Consider the following 18,048-nt stretch of genomic DNA (forward strand, 5'->3'; position numbering starts at 1 on the left):
GTCCAATAACATCTGGGGACCCAAAGTTGAGAATCCCTGATCTATAGCATAGCTACATGTAGAATGCTGCATGCAGTTCCAGTGACTCAGTCTCAAAAAGATATTATAGAGCAGGGGAAAGGTGCAGAAAAGGGCAATCAGATTGATGACGGGATTGGAGCACTTTCTACTTAAGGAACTGAAACAGCATTTGTAGCTTTTTAGCTTGTGGGGGGAACAATAGCTAAGTGAAGACATGACAGAATTTCATAGAACTAGCCGACCCCGCACAGAGCATCTGTGCGCTCTTTGGGGCCGGTGGTTACCTCTCCCCCCCTCCCCACTTCTGCCCCAGTCTCTGCTTCTGGGCCCAGCCACCTCTCCTCCCCACTGCCACTTCTGCTCCCCCTTTCTTTCCCCCCTCCTGGGCCTTGCCTCCACGGCCTGGCTGGGCCTGCCACCTCTGGACTCCATGGCCGGGCCACTGCTGCGGCAACCAATCCTCCTGGGTGCGCCTCAGCCAATCAGGCGTGTCTGCCACCCAGCCAATCAGCTGGGCTCTGGGATGCACATTCCAAGGCACACCTAGGAGAATTAATATAATAGATTATGCACGATGTAGATAAAATGGATAGAAATGTATTCCTTTCATAGCTCTGAATCAATTTTAATTAAATCTGCTCAGAGCAGAAACAGTAGTGGCAGCAGGAACTCCTGATGGACTGCGGAGAGGGCTCTGAAGGGCCCTGTCCCCCCCAGTGCCCCCCCCCCAGCTTTGGCCCGTCACCTTTCAGGGGAGCACAGCCAGGAGCTTCATGACCCCATTGTTTGATACCACCGACAGCACCAGCTAGTCCACACCTGTTATTGTGAGGGCACATAAATCTGAGATATGATTATTACCTTGAGAACCACTATAGCTAGAAGGCAGTTTACAAATACTGTAAATAGAGAAGGAAGGAAGGAAGGAAGGAAGGAAGAGATGGAGGGAGGGAGGAATAGATGTAAGACAGAAAGAACAAAGTACTCCTTCACCCGGTGCTTAAAGAACTTTCACTGCCACGAGATGTGGTGATGGCCACAGGGTGGCTTTAACGTGGGGTTATTCAAATTAATGGAGGAGAGGTCTGTTGACCGCCATGAGCCATCACAGATAAATAAAATCTCCACGTTTGGGGCAATTTACTTCTAAATACCAGCAAACAATGGGGGAGATCTGGCAGGCCAAGATCTCTTTGCACTTGAGGTGAGGGGCTAAATGTCACACTCTCTGTTTTTTCAAGCATTCGCAACAAAAGCCATTTGATTCCAAGTGTGTGCCTATGCACATGCACACACTCACCTCTACCATCTCCTTTGCTGATGATGGAATGATGTCCTCTCCTCTCTCTATGAGGAGTGTATCTCCAGTGCACCAGTACCCTTTACTCATTTCCTCTTCCACTTTGTCCACTTTTGCATTATCAGGCCCGCGGTAAGCCAGGGAGGAGACAGTGACAGCAAAGAGGAGGAGGAGGAGAAGTGAGCAGTGTAGAACTTCTCAGATGGCCAGTGAGGGCGGGGGAGACAGGTGAGGCAGTGAGGCGTCTCTTGCTGCCCTGCTGGGCTGGCACCCTAGTATTTGCCACCCGAGGCAACTACCTCACCTTACCACTGGGAAGGATTGCCCTTGGACTTCGTTCCCTGCTTGTGTGCTTCCTAGAAGCATATGGCTGGCCACTATTGAGGGGGGCGGGGGAAGATGCTCAACCAGATGGATCTTTGGGCTGATCCAGTGGGGGGGCTCTTCTTATGTTTCGATGATGCTTGAGGATCCGTAAAACATTTATAAAAGCTTCTTCACAATAGCAAGATAACCTGAATTAATTACAACCAGGCAGCACTCAGATGGTTCTGTGGCATTGGCAGGACTAGAGTGAATCTTGCATGCTGAGCTGAGGCAAAGTGGAGAACTGAGGTATATTAATAGAGTAAAACTGTTCTTAAAAGAAGAAGAAAACATTCAATAAGGTCTTGGATCCAAACTTTAATAAAACATCCCATGTTCCCACGCAAATCCGGGAGGGCGTTGGTTAAACTAACAAGGAATGTTTCTGGCTTGGGAATGATCTGGAAGGAGAGAGAGAGAGAGAGAGTGTGTGTGTGTGTGTGAGACACACACACACACACCAGTGCTCGCCTGAGGCATTTTGCCACACCAAGGAGCTATACAACATGATTCAGGAAGTGTGCCCTACTATCCCTTGCAACACCACAGAGGATACTAGAGCACAGTTCTTGGATCATGTCACACAGCCTCACATGACCCAAGACTTCCTCTAATCACCACCATAATTGCCATCAACTTGCAACACATCTGTAGGATTACACACACTCTCTCTATTGGGCTGTGTGTACTGTTATGGTTACTAGAGCAGTGTGTGTGAGAGAGAGAGGGGGGAGGAGGAGGGAGAAGAAGAAGAGGAGGAGGAGGAGGAGGAGGAGGAGATTCTTGTCATCACTATCAGGAAATGGTATCAGCCCCTTAAATGCCTGTCTATAGGCAGTATGGGCTAGATGAGAGATAATAAACTGAAGCTGAATCCAAGCAAGATGGGGGTGCTCATTGTTGGGGGTCATAATCTGCAAGATGAGATAGAACACCCCCCCCCCCCAAAAAAAACAGGTTCATAACTGGAGAGTGCTCTTGGACTTGGGTCTTACCCTGGTGCTTCAGGCTGAGGCTGTGGCCAGGAGCACTTTTTACCAGCTGCAATTGATTCGACAATTCACCCATTCCTTGTGGAGAATGACCGGAAAACAGTGGCATACCAGCTTGAAACCTCCAGGTTGGACTCAGGGGCATAGCAAGGTTGGAGTGGGCCCAGAGACAAGATTTTAAAATGGGCCCCTCCCTCACTGAAGTAAAATTCTCTCTCTCTCTCTCTCTCTCTCTCTCACCTATGTGCCACAAGAAAACATCATCCTAAATTATTTTTAAAAGGTTTTGGTAGCTCCAGGTCTTAACACTCACATCAATTTCGGAGGATGAATACAACTGAAGGAAGCCCGGGTGGATGTGCAGCTGGGGGAGTCAGTCATGTGACTAGCCTCTGTGCCCGCCCCCCCCAAGGCAGTGGGCCCCCAGACAACTGTCTCCTCTTGCCCTATTATAGTTATGCCCTTGGTTGGACTACTGCAATGTGCTTTTTGTAAAAGAGCGCCTTTCTCTTCAAGATCCCCACTGCTCATGGAGGTCATCAGGAGGGGTCCATCTTCAGGTGCCACCTGGTTGATCTGGTGGCAACCTGGGATTGTGACTTCTCAGTTGTTGCCCTTGGAACGCTTATGGAAGGTTGTGGGATGTGGACATGAGAGGATTATCTTATTATTACTATTTATTATTTATTCGATTTATATACTGCCCTTCCAAAAATGGCTCAGGGTGGTTTACACAGAGAAATGATAAATAAATAAGATGGCTTCCTGTCCCCAAAGGGCTACTATCTAAAAGAAACATAAGATAGACACCAGCAACAGTCATTGGAGGTACTGTGCTGGAGGTGGACAGGGCCAGTTACTCTCCCCCTGCTAAATAAAGAGAATCACTATGTTAAAAGGTGCCTCTTTGCCAAGTTATCAGGCAAGTTAGCAGGGAATCTTCCTTGGAAGCTTTAAACAGAAGCTTAAAGACCCTTCCTTTTAGCCTAGCTATTAATGATATCTAGTTTTAATTTTAATTTTAATCTGGTTTAAATGTTTTTGGGGGGTTTAAAAAATTGTTTTATTATGTATTTTTTATTTTAATGTAAACCACCTTGGTGGCACTTTGGGAAGAGCTGTGTATAAATCAGATCGAAGGAAGGAAGGAGCAGCAGCAGCAGAAGTAGCAGTGGCTACTTCTTTCCCCGTCCTTACTCCCCACACCCATAACGCTTTGATCGCTGCTGAAAGTCTATGATTCATTAGTGGGTTCATGCCAGGCAAAACTTTCCACCAGCACACCATAAACTATAAACTAGCTCCAGAAAGAGCAAGGGTGTGCCATCGGGCGTGATTTGGAATTGTGTGTGTACACGCACACATTTTTTAATCTGCCTATTTGGAACCCTGTCCCTGACCTGGGTAGCATTAAGAATATTTTGTTAATTATGTTGGTGAAATAGTCCTACACAAGGCATGGTAGAGCTCCTTGCTCAGCGTTTCTCTCCCCACATACACCTGGGGGCATGGTGGACACTGCTTCTCAAAGGTCCGCATTGACACCAAAGCATCAGTCAGCATGAGAGAAGGCTCCTGTGAGGGCAGGCACCTGACCCTGGCTCGTCGGGCAGGGTTTCCCAACCGTGGGTACCCTTATGTTGTTGGACTACAACTCTCATTGTCCCCAGCTGCAATGGCCAAAAGCCATTGTGGCTACGGATAATGGAAGTTGTAGTCTAATAACTTATGGGGACCCAAAGTCAGGATGCCATGTCACAGGGGAAAATAGTCTTATACATTCTTCTGCACTGAGTTGTTATTACTGTCTGTGATGGGATGCTGGAATGGCCAGGAGTTGGTTCACCCAAGCAAAGCAGTATGAAATCGTTCAACTAGAATTCATGAGCAGGTTTGATTCTACTCATTTAGGGATTAATGAAGATCGGGGATTTAATTCTCACTATAAGAGTTAAATTAACCTTACAAAACTTGGAAGATTGTGCTATCACCAATTACTGCTGTTGGGAATGGACAATGTCCTTAATTCTGTAGCAGGACACACACACCAATATGGCTTTGATCATGCCATAGTTAAATCATAGGGTGTTAATATTAATATATCATAGTTTATGATGTGATTGATGATGGCCAAAACTTGAGATTTTCTCTGCAGCACCCTCTGTTATAACGCACAATGAACTAGGACTGTCAACCAATTAAAGAATTTTTGGTTGATTAATTAGATACTGATTAAATCAATTTGTTCACTACCAACACTTCACCTGAAGGTGTCTTTACTGAGATACAGGAAAAAGTGTGTGAAGTTAATTTACAATTTAATAAAGAGAAGCCACCACTCCTTGTTTAAAAGGAAGGCAGCAGCTCTTCCTCTCAGGCTGCTGAATGACAAAGAAGATCCTGAGTATGATATTCTTGAAAAATCAAGTTGCTTGAATAGGGCTGGCCCAACCCAATTGGCAGTACAAGGAGTTATCAGAATGGAAGAGACACTGGGTTACCTTCAAGGGAGAATATGATTGCCCCTTTCCCTCCTGGGCCTCAGAATTTATGGACAAAATCTGAATCTGGGGCAGGAAGATCAATGTCCCCACATCAATATCGTCTGGCGAGGACTAGGGAATGGGCCTTCTCTGTAGTCACTCCTAGGCTGTGGAATGCGCTCCCTATAGACATTTGTGGTTTAACATTTTTAAAGGTAAAGTGTGCCGTTGAGTCGGCGTCAACTCTTGGTGACCAGAGCCCTTTGGTTTTCTTTGGTAGAATACAGGAGGGGTTTACCATTGCCATCTCCCACGCAGTATGAGATGATGCCTTTCAGCATCTTTCCTATATCACTGCTGCCCGATAGAGGTGTTTCCCAACATACCAGCAGGGATTTGAACCAGCAACCTCTGGCTTGCTTATCAAGTCATTTCCCCAGTGCCCTAATTAGGTGACTTTTACCAGCCTTTAAAAGAGCCTTTAAGGTACTTTTTTTTTTGCCAGGCTTTTAGTAATCTTTGAATGTTTTAAATTGTTTTAACAGTTTGTCTTTTTTTATTTTTGTTGTGTTTATTTTTGTGAACCGTCAGCATCTTTGGAGTCAGGTGGTGCATAAGTTAAATAAATAAAAAATAATAAAATAATATGTCCAACTGCAGCCTCTTCCCTTTGCTCCATTATGGACCCTGGAAAATGGTGTGTCTGCGATGGGAAAAGAAGTATTTGGTTTTAGATTTTTGATTCTTGTTTATATTGTTTTTTGAATTCTGTTGTAAACCTTAACTTTGAGTACCTGTCAGGCAGAAAGTGGTACTGACATGCTAAGAAAAATAAATAAAAATGAATAAAGTTGTGGGTTTTTTGCACGCTGTGATTGTGGTGATAACCGTCCATTCCTAAAACGAGCTGCACAAGTTGCCCTCCACTAGTGCCTTCCGGAGAGCTGCACATATGGGCTGTCCACTGAAGTTGTGAGCTTTGACATTATGTATAAGCACGGTGGCCGGGGAGGTGACTGACAGCTATGAGTCGAGGTGCAATGTCGCTCTTTGACACTTGTCAGCACCTGAATGATGAGCAGAGATTCAGAGCGCTGAATAGGCTTTGGTAGTCTGGAGGGCTCAGTTACATCCCATAATAGTCAAAACAATACACACACACACATAGAATGGCTGACTCAGCCCTGTGGAATGCTTCCCGTCTGGGTGTGTAGGAGTGCTGGGTTCCATGCCAGTCCCAAAGACCCTGGCGTCTGCGAAGAGTAATTACCTAGAAAGGGCATCTCTTGCTTTTGGAGTTGGCTCGAGAAAGGCTGCCTGCCAGCCAACTAGCAACAGTGGTGTGTGTGTGTGTGTGTGTGTGTGGGCACGCGTGCCTCTCCAGAAGGGAATGAAACCTCTTTCTCAGCCAGTTCCCTGGAGGATGAGTCCTTGCTGCCCAGCTTTTCTGAAAGCAGCTGAGTTAAGGGGGAAGAGTGGCAAGTGAAAATTGTGGAGCTGATGGGCCCAGTTCAGAACCTAGATAAAAGGGGCCCCAGACATGTTGAGAATGGCAAACATGAAGACAAGATAATAGGCTGAGACCACAGAGGCCGACTTGCCCACACGGCATCCAGCCAAGACTCCACAGCAGCAACTCAGCTTCTCTATGTCCAAGTAATGGAGTGATTAACAGCTAAGGACTGCCTATATCTAGCCGGAGGCCATGCAACAACTTACACTTCTAATAGGCGAGACAGAGAGGGGCCAAAAAAGCTGGGGAGAGGCCTAATTATCAGCTTGCATCCCATCTGAAGAAATCAGACTGGCAATGTAACTGGAACAGTGAGAGCCATTTTGATCTAGGATTGAACTGCAGTGTCAAGAGGTGTGTGCATTTCAACAGACTTGTTAGGTCCAAACACAGTGTTACAGGGGACACATGGATACTGTCAGCTTGTGCTGTGACTGGCACCTTTCGGTAAAAGATAGCTTATGGTGCAATGTTACTGCACTCAAGGATGGCTCAAGACATTTCTCCACCTGAGGTGAAACACAAGATTGCTGGGGACCATGGGGCGAATCCCTGCAGTGGCTCCACACTGTCCTCCATCACTCCCTGACCCACCCACCATGGTGCTCCACCCCCAGCACTCCATGCATCCCTCCCACCCAGCTTATCTGAATGGGGAGAGAGACACTGGGCAGGTGGCAGTGATGGATGGGCCCTGGTGAGTGCAGGGATGGGTGGGCCGGCTGGCCAGAGAATGATTGCTTCATCTCTACCCTTCTGCAAATGAGTGGTGGATGGTGGGATATAGGAGATGAATACAAATATGACAAATATTTATATACTTCTTGTAGTGACCAGCCACTCCTGCCCCCTAAAGAGTTAATCAGAAGTGAACACTGTCCTAAGTGACAGGCTGGTGAACTCCGGAGCTGACAATCAGAACACCTGGTGGGTGGGATCTAGAGAGCCATGAGGAGGAAGACTCTTCCTTTGTTAGAAGAAGCTAGGCTGGAAGTGAGAACCACAGGCGGAAAGGCTTAGTGAGGAGCAATGTAGTTTTGCTCCCTCATGCTCAAAGGCTTGCTTGGAGATTTCTCTCATGGAAGGGCCTCTGCAGGTTCCTGGGAAGCCAGGAGGGCAGGAGACCTGAATCCTCCCCTGGAGGTTGGGTGAGTTCAAGGCAATGAAGCCAGGGCTTTTGGCTTCAGGAGGTTTATTCTAGGGAGAGTTTGTTTAGTCAGACTTTGCATCAGATTTTCAGTTGTGTGTGTGTGTGTGTGTGTGTGTGTGTGTGTTGCATATTCCTGATACTGGTCTATTATTGTTTATCTGTAATGTAATTAAATTAAGAAACACTAGCCTCTGCCAATCCAGCCAGGGCGTTGCAAAAGACTCTGTAAGCTTTTAAAGGTGCTTTTGTATTTTCCTGCATCCATGTTCTTTGCAACTGGGTAACCATGATTTTTGAAGTGTGCCACCCCAACACCATCTGGGGTGCTTTTTGAAGTATTCTTGTAACCACTGAGTATTTTTACCTGTAACTAAAAGCTGAGGGATCCTCAGACCAAAGCTGTCTGTAATATTTGAATAAATTTTTTCTTTTTTTTGTTCTTTGCATTTTACAAGCTTCTCTGAGTGGATATTTAGTCAGGAAAGAGGGTGGTGGAAGGGGGTCTCATTCTGGTGCACACACGCCTCAGACGGTCAGCAATCTACCAGTTTTCTCAACATGTATTGGCTTGCACATGGGAGTAATTTTGTGTATTTTTCCCATAGCAAAAGAAGGAGAATTTCCCTGGGATTTCCAGCCCAAGCCCAGGGAGGGTCAAACTATGAGATAAAGAAGGGTAGTGGTGGCGGCAGCCATTTTTGAAACTACCAGAAATATAGGGAAGTTTTAGGAATAGCCTTTGCCAGAAAGCCCTGCAGGGATGAGTCAGCATTTCTCTCCCTCACATGAGATTGCTCTGAGACAGAGGCTATAATCAGCTATACAGCTAGAAAGAAAGAAAGAAAGAAAGAAAGAAAGAAAGAAAGAAAGAAAGAAAGAAAGAAAGAAAGAAAGAAAGAAAGAAAGAAATGCCCCCAAAGGGTTCACAATCTAAACAAGTTATTCTAGTAAGAACTAATCAGCCTACTTTTCTTTCACTGTCTCTACATCTGGACTAAGTTTGGTGCAAATTGAGGTCCATAAGTTATATCTCTTGCGCCTCAAATGTTAATGTGTCTGCCATCTTGGATTGGGGTGGATGTCATCATTACAAACTGCACCATTAGGGTGTCCCTGTGTGTCATTCACTGCAACTGTGCCCAATTTGGTTCAAATGGGTTAGGCAGTCCACAAATTAGCCCACTTGCACCTCAGATGTTCACATGGCTGCCATTTTGAATTGGAGTGGTTGACATCATCACATACCATGCCATTAGGGCATCCCTATGAGTCCCTACAGCTGTAGCAAATTTGGTTCAAATCGGTTAGGCGGTTCACAAGTTTGCCCACTTGCGCCTCAAAGGTTTACGCGTCCACCGTCTTGGATTGGGGTGGATGACATCATCACAAACTACACTGTTGAGGTATCCCTATGTGTCCCTACAACTCGATTTCGTTCATATTGGTCCAGGCATTGCAAAGTTGATAGGGGGACAAACACACACACGGACACGGACATGGACACACACACACACACAATGCCGGATGATCTCATAAGCCTACTGGAAAGTAGGCTAAAAGGGATTATTTTTAGCTCTTCCCGCCTATCACAGGCCAAGGTTCAGAAGGGAGGGAGGGAGGTTGCAGGAGGGAGGGAGGGAGGAGGCGGCGGCAGGGCATCACAGGTCTCTCACAGTGGTATTGCCACTTCTAGCAAATTGTCGGGGTTCAGTAGCACATCACCCCCACTCCCTCTTCTCCATGCGCACAGCAATCCCAATCCAGAACACAAACACCCTGCTGCTGCTGTTAAAATACATGCACACACACACACAGACACACACCCCAAAACAGAGGGGAAAAGGTGTATTTACAGTCAAAGCTAGTTTGGCTGTAACTATTCCAGGGGCAAAGAAGTTAAGACTAAGTGTTGGGGTGTATGTTACACCTGCCATAGAGAAGCTGCTGAGAACAAGCGCCTTCTGGTGAGTTCTCTCACCTCACAGGTGTTATGACAGTAGCCATGTTTCTTTATCCCTGGGTCTGCCCAGTTTACCTACCAAGCAAGAGGCAGGATCTAATTTTTACTGCAAAAGAAAAGCACAGGTGAAGGGAGCTGAACCCCTCCTAATCCACGTGGTTAATGTCTCTTCAGAAGTCCAGGCACTTTTCTCTCAGCCCAGCTCCGATGCCAGAAATGAGCTGGACTAGAGAGAGAAATGCCTGCCGTGATGAACCATGGAGCAGAAAGACAGGGGGAGAAGAGGGAAGGTGAGAGTAACCCTCTCACCTGCATGCCCTTTTTGACATTCAAATGTGTTATACGTTAATGAGGTTGACATGGGTGAATAAAATAGCTGACGCATCTAGTTAGACCCTAAAAAGTGATCACCATGGAGGGATTATTTTAGCTTTTCCCGCCTATCGCAGGCCAAGGTGCAGAAGGGAGGGAGGGAGGTTGCAGGAGGGAGGGAGGGAGGAGGAGGAGGAGGAGCAGGAGAAGGAGGCAGGGCATCACAGGTCTCTCACAGTGGTATCGTGCTGCCAATCTCCTCACCTCTGCCCGTATGGAGTGGGGGTGTAGGGACTCACCAAATGATGGCAGCATTAGAAATACTTCTAATCTTTTTGCCAGCAGGCAATGGAGATCTTTCAACGAGGGTGCTGTTTTCAGCGTCATCTGGACAAGTATAGTGTGTCTCTTCCAGTCCAAGCCAAGGCCTACAGGGGCATATACTGTAGTTGCAAATAAAGCCCCTTTCAGACATTATGACAGCTATATACACCCAATGCAAATGGGAGCATGCTGACTCACCATGCCCCTATGTGGACACTGCTTCCCCTACCCCCCCGGATGTCTCCATGCGCAGTTCTCATATTTAATGGGCAGTGCTGGAACATAGGAAGCTGCCATATACTGAGTCAGACCATTATTATTATTATTTCTTGTTTACACAGTCAGACAGGTGTTATTGACTGGTTTGTTTTATCCAGACATCGAGTCCTTCCCAAGGACCTGAGATGGCTGAATTTTATTATCAATATCGTTGTTGTTGTTATTATAGATCTTGTCACAGAATATAGGCTGTTCCCAGTAAAGTTGCTTTTTGTAATTGGCTGATGGTGATTTCTGTGGCCCCTATGGTGTTGAGGTGCTCTTCAAGGTGTTTTGGAATTGCACCTAGGGCACCAATTACTACTGGGATTATTTTGGTCTTCTTCTGCCACAGCCTTTCAATTTCTATTTGTAGATCTTTGTATTTTGTTATTTTTTCTATTTCTTTTTCTTCTGTTCTGCTATCCTTTGGTATTGCTATGTTGATTATTTTAACTTGTTTTTTCTTTCTTCTTGAATACCATTATATCTGATGTATTGTGTGTCAGATGTTTGTCTGTTTGTAGTCGAAAGTCCCATAATATTTCCGCTCTTCCTCCAAGGAGCCCAGAGCGGTGTACTACATACTTAAGTTTCTCCTCACAACAACCCTGTGAAGTAGGTTAGGCTGAGAGAGAAGTGACTGGCCCAGAGTCACCCAGCAAGTATCATGGCTGAATGGGGATTTGAACTTGGGTCTCCCCGGTCCTAGTCCAGCACTCTAACCACTACACCACGCTGGCTCTCATTGGTCTATCTAGCTCAGTATTGTCTACACAGATTGGCAGCAGCATCTCCAAGGCTGCAGGCAGGAATCTTTCTCAGCCCTAGCTTGGAGATGCCAGGGAGGGAACTTGGAACCTGTTGCTCTTCTCAGAGCAGCCCCATGAGGGGAATCTCTTACAGTGCTCACACTCCTAGTTTCCCATTCATATGCAACCAGGGCAGACCCTGCTTAGCTAAGGGGACAAGTCCTGCTTGCTATCACAAGGCCAGGTCTCTTCTCCACAGACCAGCTCTCCTCTCCACATATGATCTTCCCTGTGATTTAGAACACTGGTCTACATCATGAAGAGGAACTATTCACCACATGCAGCTGCCCTCTCCAAATAAGGGCTGACATATTGCACAAAATTAGACCAGCCCAGTAACGTTGTGTGCCCGCAAATAATTTGTTTACTCTTGTGTAACATCATTTGCACCATTTTTGTGTTTGCGCCATTTGCACAGTTGTGCAACTTGTGTGTACTCCACATGACTGGGCTGACACACCTTTGCATGGTACATCAGCCCATAACTGAACAAGAAGCCCTGGGAGAGTGATCGTGTCAGCGTACGGGTGTGACTAGCAGGTACACTCTGCTGATTTGCAAGTAGGCAGGACGTTTGAAGAGGGCTTCACTTGTGCCGGATTGTAGCTAAAGACCCCAGTCCAGACAGCATTGGCTACATTTGTCCTAAGCCCTTTTCAGACATTATGTTGTATGAGCATTCAAGTATCTGTATGCATGTACAGAGCCAGCATGGCGTAATGGTTAGAGTGCTGGGCTAGGACCAGGGAGACTCGAGTTCAAATCCCCATTCAGCCATAAAACTAGCTGGGTGACTCTGGGCCAGTCACTTCTCTCTCGGCCTAACCTACTTCACAGGGTTGTTGTGAAAGAGAAACTCAAGTGTATAGTACACCGCTCTGGGCTCCTTGGAGGAAGAGCAGGGTATAAAAATGAAAAATAAAATAAAAATGTACATGTTTTTGTGTAAATGATTGTACATGCTTCCATTCCTGGCTTCAGTCCCCCTGAAATGAGAATACAGATCGTGTACCACTATATGAGTGTTCAACATAATGAGCCTCTTTTCACGATCCTTGAGAAGGGCTCCAGGGCAGGCTGCGGGGAGAGGGGCTTACACTTACTCTCCCCGCAGACAATCATGGCACTGTTGCTTGGTGCGTTCCCTTCATGCCCAGACGATTTCCTGCACACCGAGGCAGCGGGGAGGGTCAGGGAGCCAGGATGTGTCATCCCGGCCTCTGGAACTACCAGGATGCACTGCACAAGTGCATGGTGCTTCATGGGGATTCCCCCTCCCCTCCCCAGGCTCCCCGCATTGTGGCTGCCATACGAGCAAAAAAAACAAAACAGGGTTAAGGGAGCAGTTGCTCTCTTAACCTCATTTAAGAGGGTGGCTATTTAGCCATGGAGCAACCGGAATTGGACGCAATCCCACGCCTATGCGAAACCAGGCTGGGCTCCCTTAGCCCAGTTTTGCACGTTCGTATGAATAGCCTCAACGTGTTAAAAAAACTGTACCTCATGTAGATACAGGGCAATGCAATATACAGTGGTTCACATACAGTGGTCCCTCGACTTACGAAGTTAATCCGTTCCGAATGCATGTTCGTAGGTCGAAAATTTCGTAAGTCGAAAAGCGCACCCACGGAGGTCTAAAAAAATTCGTAAGTCGAGTAAGCCGCATCTAAAAATTCGTAAGTTGAGGAAACCGCATCTAAACTGCCAACGGTTTCCGTTCGTAGCTCGAAAAATTCGTAAGCGTGCAGCCATTTTTGTCGTTCGTAAGTCGAAAACATCGGATGTCGAGTAGTTCGTAAGTCGAGGGTCCACTGTACCGCACAATGCAATGCAGGCATTTGGAGCAGTGCCCACAAACTGCTATGTACATGTAAACATGGATGGAGCTGTGCACACCAGGGCAGCTCCGCTCTGGCGTAAAGTGACGTGGGGGACACCCATTATTTCCAATGGGTCTCCCACTGCACAACAACACATGCGCAACTTTACGCTGGAGCTGAGCTGCCTTGGTACGCAGCTCTGTTCTGTTCATGGTGTTTACACATGCATAGCAGTGTGTGGGCACTGCTCCAACCACCTGTGTTGCATTGTGCAGCATGTGTGTGTATGTTTTAAAGCACCAAACAAATGTTAAATTGTGCTTTAGGTTAGTTTTGTTTTTGTAAAGAAAGACAGTCTTCCTGAAGCATGGGAAGGGGCCGAGGTGCAAAACAGATGACTTAATCAGCATTTGATTTGCTGATAAAGACATCTGTTTAAAGCTTTGCAAAGATGGGGGAAGTTCAGCTTGCTTTTCAAGGGAACAAAACCACACAGCATGTGCTCTTTTCAAGGTATGTTTGCACCCACTTTTTCTCTGGGGTGGGTCTTTGAATTTGTTTGGTTCAATATGTTTGTTCTTCCTTTAAAAAACAGAATCAAGAATCTCTAAATTCGAAAAACGGGTGCAAACATACAAGTGCACATGCATGCACACATGCGCATTTGGTATAAATTAAGAGAAGGTGGGTGGCTTTCAGGCTTACTTCCAGCATTAATTTACTCTGAATGTAAGGAGGCACTTCTGGGAATTCATTAGAAAACATCCAAGCAGTGTTACCCACCCACTGCCTAGACACCTCTTTACTATGCTCCTTCACTTTTACTGGCAGCAGCTTGCGAAGAAGCAGGCTGTAAATGCTGAATGCTCTTCCAGGAGTTTCTTCCTCTTCCTGATAAAGGGCTGCCAATAAAGGACCTCTGGCTGTCCAGGGCCAAGACTGATTGTCTCTTGCCTTCTTCCTCAAGCTCATGAACAGCTTTTCCCAGCACCCTGGAGGTCCCAGATGCATTATTTACATTTTACTGGCCCCAAAGAAAAGTGAGCATCTGTGTCCTTATTAAACCCCCACATTACAAGCTTCTCAGTCGACACAAAGGATTCCGGGGACGGCCAGATGTCCCTTATTTTAAGGGTTTCCCCCTGTTTTGAAGAATCACCACTCTTAATTTTCAGAGTTTTAGGGCTCCATTAGATACCTCTGATCAGGAGTCTCTCCCCCCTACCCCACACTCCACCCAACTCAAGTGAATTCCAAGGACTGTCATTGTGTAATATATCTTGATGGAGGCCCCAGTCTAAATCCGGAATACAATGGGCAGCTCTTGTTACAAAGGACAGGAATCTGCATTCAAAAACAAGTTACACTGGCTAAGAAAGCCTTTTGTGACCCAGACCCCTGAGTTCTACTGCCAGACAATCTGGAATCTAGAGTGAGTGTATCAGCCTGAGTGCAAAATCATTTCCCCAACAAATAATACTGGTATCACTGGAGACTAGAATAGCAGCTGTGAGACATGTTGAGAGGACATATGGCTGTGCCCAGACTTCCTACTTCCAGTGCCAAAAAAATCTACCACCTTTAGGTATGTAGAATGTCAGCCAAGTGCAGTTCCCCGCAAAGAAAAGTGGGAAGGACCATTCCAAGGTCACTCAGTGAGGCGTCCTTGGGACCAAGAATAGAAAGCAGACTTTGAGACAAAGGCTCCTGTGCTTCAACCACCAGATAGACTAAAAGGTTGTTCTCACGGCCAGCACTTCCAGGATAGGAGGCAGGCTCATGTAGCGCCAAGGGACTGTTGCCTACCCTGCTGCCCCGGACTAGGGTTGCAAGACATCTATACCTTGGCCTTTACCAAGGTTAGTGGGGGGAAAGCCCCATCCTACTGCACAGCCTCGATCGTCTGCATTATCAGGCTGTTCGCAGCAGCTCCCAGCAACCTGGCACAATCTTCACCAGGGAGTGCTGCATACAGAGTGGCCAGAAAGACAGGAGCGGCTGCATTGATGTGGGCAGCCACTCCACTGCTTGTGCAATGCATTGTGGGATACTGGAGGACTTAGGAACATGGGAAGCTGCCACATACTGAGTCAGACCAATGGTCTATCTAGCTCAGTTTTGGCTTCACAGACTGGCAGTGGCTTCTCCAAGGCTGCAGGCAGGAATCTCTCTCAGCCCTATCTTGGAGATGCCAGGGAGGGAACTTGGAACCTTCTGCTCTTCCCAGAGCTGCTCCATCCCCTGAAGGGAATATCTTACAGTGCTCACACTTCTAGTCTCTCTTTCATATGCAATCAGGGTGGACCCTGCTTAGCTAAGGAGACAAGTCATGCTTGCTACCACAAGACCAGCTCTCCTCCAAATCCCTGCTCAGGATATTGCTGCCATGCCACTTGTGTGGGAGGGTGAATGGCTGCAGCAGGAGTGGGCTCAGATCATCTGGTTGCGCGAAGGTAGGATCCTGCCTTCCCCACAGCCAACCCAAGTTTAGTTGTGTGCACAACCTTTATGTTTAAGACAGGGCCCTTTCACACTGGACACAGCAGCTGGATTGCACTGAGGTTTGTCATCATAAAGATCTACACCCAGGGGTGTAGCTACAATTGAGCAGATGGGTTCAAAGAACCCAGGCCCCCAAATTCCTGAGGCCCCTTCAGTTCCACTCCTCCCTATTTTCTTCATTATCGCCTTCACTCCGAGGGGCTGCTGTGGAGATGGGCAAACAAGGGCCCCTGTATACACCCTATCAGTGTGTTAATTAATTTTTTCCAGGGTGCTGCCTAAATAATCCAGGGGTACTTTTGGACTAGTCTGTGGAATCAGCGCAACTATATGGAACAGCTCGTTACAGTATTGATTTGTGCAACGTTTTCATCTGGAAATGATGAGAAGACAGAAATATGGTGCAATCCGAGCTATTTAGGAATGATAGGGGTACAGGAAAATAAAAAGATTGGTTAGGCAAAGTGAGGAGGCAATAAAATCTTAATTAACAGTATTATGAGAGTCTTATGTAAAGGCATTTTAGCTTACAGGTCCGAACTGTCAATAAATCAGCTTAAGGCTTACTAGAGAAAGGATCAAAAAGCAGGCTTAAAGAGGAAAGAGAAGGAGGCAAGGAGTTTCAAAGGGATAGGCAGTTAGTATTACCGGTCCAGATCCGTAGGTGCGCCGGGTGCACTTGCTGGTTGGAGTGCTCAGGTAAGTCTCTCTGCAGGGGCAAAACAGAAAGTTAGGAAGACGAAAGAGCAAGTGGCGCAGAGCTGCCACTCACAAGTTAGGGAACCAGGATAATGTTTATTCCAAGATAGGTCCAGGGGTGTTCTGTTCTCCAGGGCCTTATTTGAGTTCTCTGTGGTGTTTCCCCTCTGTCTTCTGTTTTTCCTCCTCCTGCCCATATACTTGGATCAGGAGTACAAAGAGGCAAAATTATGCCTTGGGGCAATGCAAAAGTCACGCTCCCTGGCTGCAGGGGCTGAAACTTGTGCGTAACAAGGAAGTTCATATTTGCATGAGCCAATCAAGTGGGTGTGCTCCTTAAGGAACAAAAGATGGAATGGCTAGTCGGGAGGTGTGCGTGGAATATTGAATGGCCGAACTCAAAAGCTTTATCTGAGACTGGGACATTTCTTCCTAAAAGAGAGAGAGATTTTCTTTCCTGTTAAGGATCCTAACTCTGGGTCCTTGCTCCTACAGCAACCCAGATAAGCACAGCACACACACACCCATCCTCCTATCACTAAGTTAATGAGCTCATTAACTTAGTGATAGGAGGATGGGTGTGTGTGTGCTGTGCTTATCTGGGCTGCTGTAGGAGCAATAAGCGAAGCTAATCCCATTGCCAAAGAAGAGAGTTAGCTATTTCTCTTATGAAGGTCTCTTTGACCCGGGTATGCTTACAAGCTTCCTCCCTTTTCTTACCAGAGAAGCCATGGCGGGGTGGGGTGGGGGGGAGACTCCCAGTTTGTTTTTCTGACCTTGGCAGTGCTCCCCCATGCTTGCTTGTGCTAAGCGACCAAATTGCATAGTTTTGCCAAATATGGGCATGTGCAGAGTTCACAATCCCATGAGCTCAGGTATCCAAGATGGAGGCTGCAAGCCTGTAACTCCAAATCACATAGAGGGGTGCCATTTGCAGCCCTAAGTCAAGCTGTTTCGGTAACAAGTGTTCATTCTAATTTTTTCCATCTGTGTATGGAATGAGTTTTGTTCTGGGTGGCAGCATCAAGGGAATGTGTGTGCATGTGAATTCAGAGTGGGGCCTGTTGCAGAGTGATTACTTATCTTCTATAAGTAATTGCACAGGAAGCTTAGCTTTAGTTGCAGAAAACAAAAGCTTGGACATCTATTATTTCTTAAACACTAGCTGACATACATAACAGTCTTATGCAAGTGAGAGAGAACCACTCTGTTTGAATTCTGAACCAGTAAGAAAGAAGCTTAACTGAAACTTAGACTCCACCCACTGAGAATTTACTACAAGAATTTACTACACACCGTAATTCCAACAGGGCCTTCCTGATTCAGCCTGAGCGGGATCTAAAATTAACTGAATGGACATCAAAAAAGTTGTGTGCACATATCTGCATGCCTTAGAGGGACCACTGTACCCTATACATACTGTGAATATGTGCCAGTGAGTCTTGGCTAACCCAAGTGTTCAGAGCCCCTTTCACACTGTATGTGTTTACCTGGGTGAACACCAGTGGAACAAGTTTCAGCCCAAAGACCTTGTAC

General features: G+C 46.5%; 1 long non-coding RNA gene across 2 annotated transcripts in view; it reads right to left on the bottom strand.

Annotated features, from left to right (window-relative positions):
• Positions 1-453: 453 nt before the first annotated feature.
• Positions 454-18,048, bottom strand: part of LOC128347374 (uncharacterized) — a 59,986-nt gene continuing 42,391 nt past the window's right edge. For both annotated transcript variants that reach the window (XR_008317538.1, XR_008317539.1), the window contains exons 3-5: positions 16,462-16,522; positions 10,397-10,525; positions 454-564 (exon numbers count right to left, since the gene is read on the bottom strand). This is a non-coding gene — a long non-coding RNA (uncharacterized LOC128347374). The remainder of the gene's footprint in view (positions 565-10,396; positions 10,526-16,461; positions 16,523-18,048) is intronic.

This window comes from Hemicordylus capensis, chromosome 2 (assembly GCF_027244095.1).
Source record: "Hemicordylus capensis ecotype Gifberg chromosome 2, rHemCap1.1.pri, whole genome shotgun sequence".
Classification (NCBI taxonomy): Eukaryota; Metazoa; Chordata; class Lepidosauria; order Squamata; family Cordylidae; genus Hemicordylus; species Hemicordylus capensis.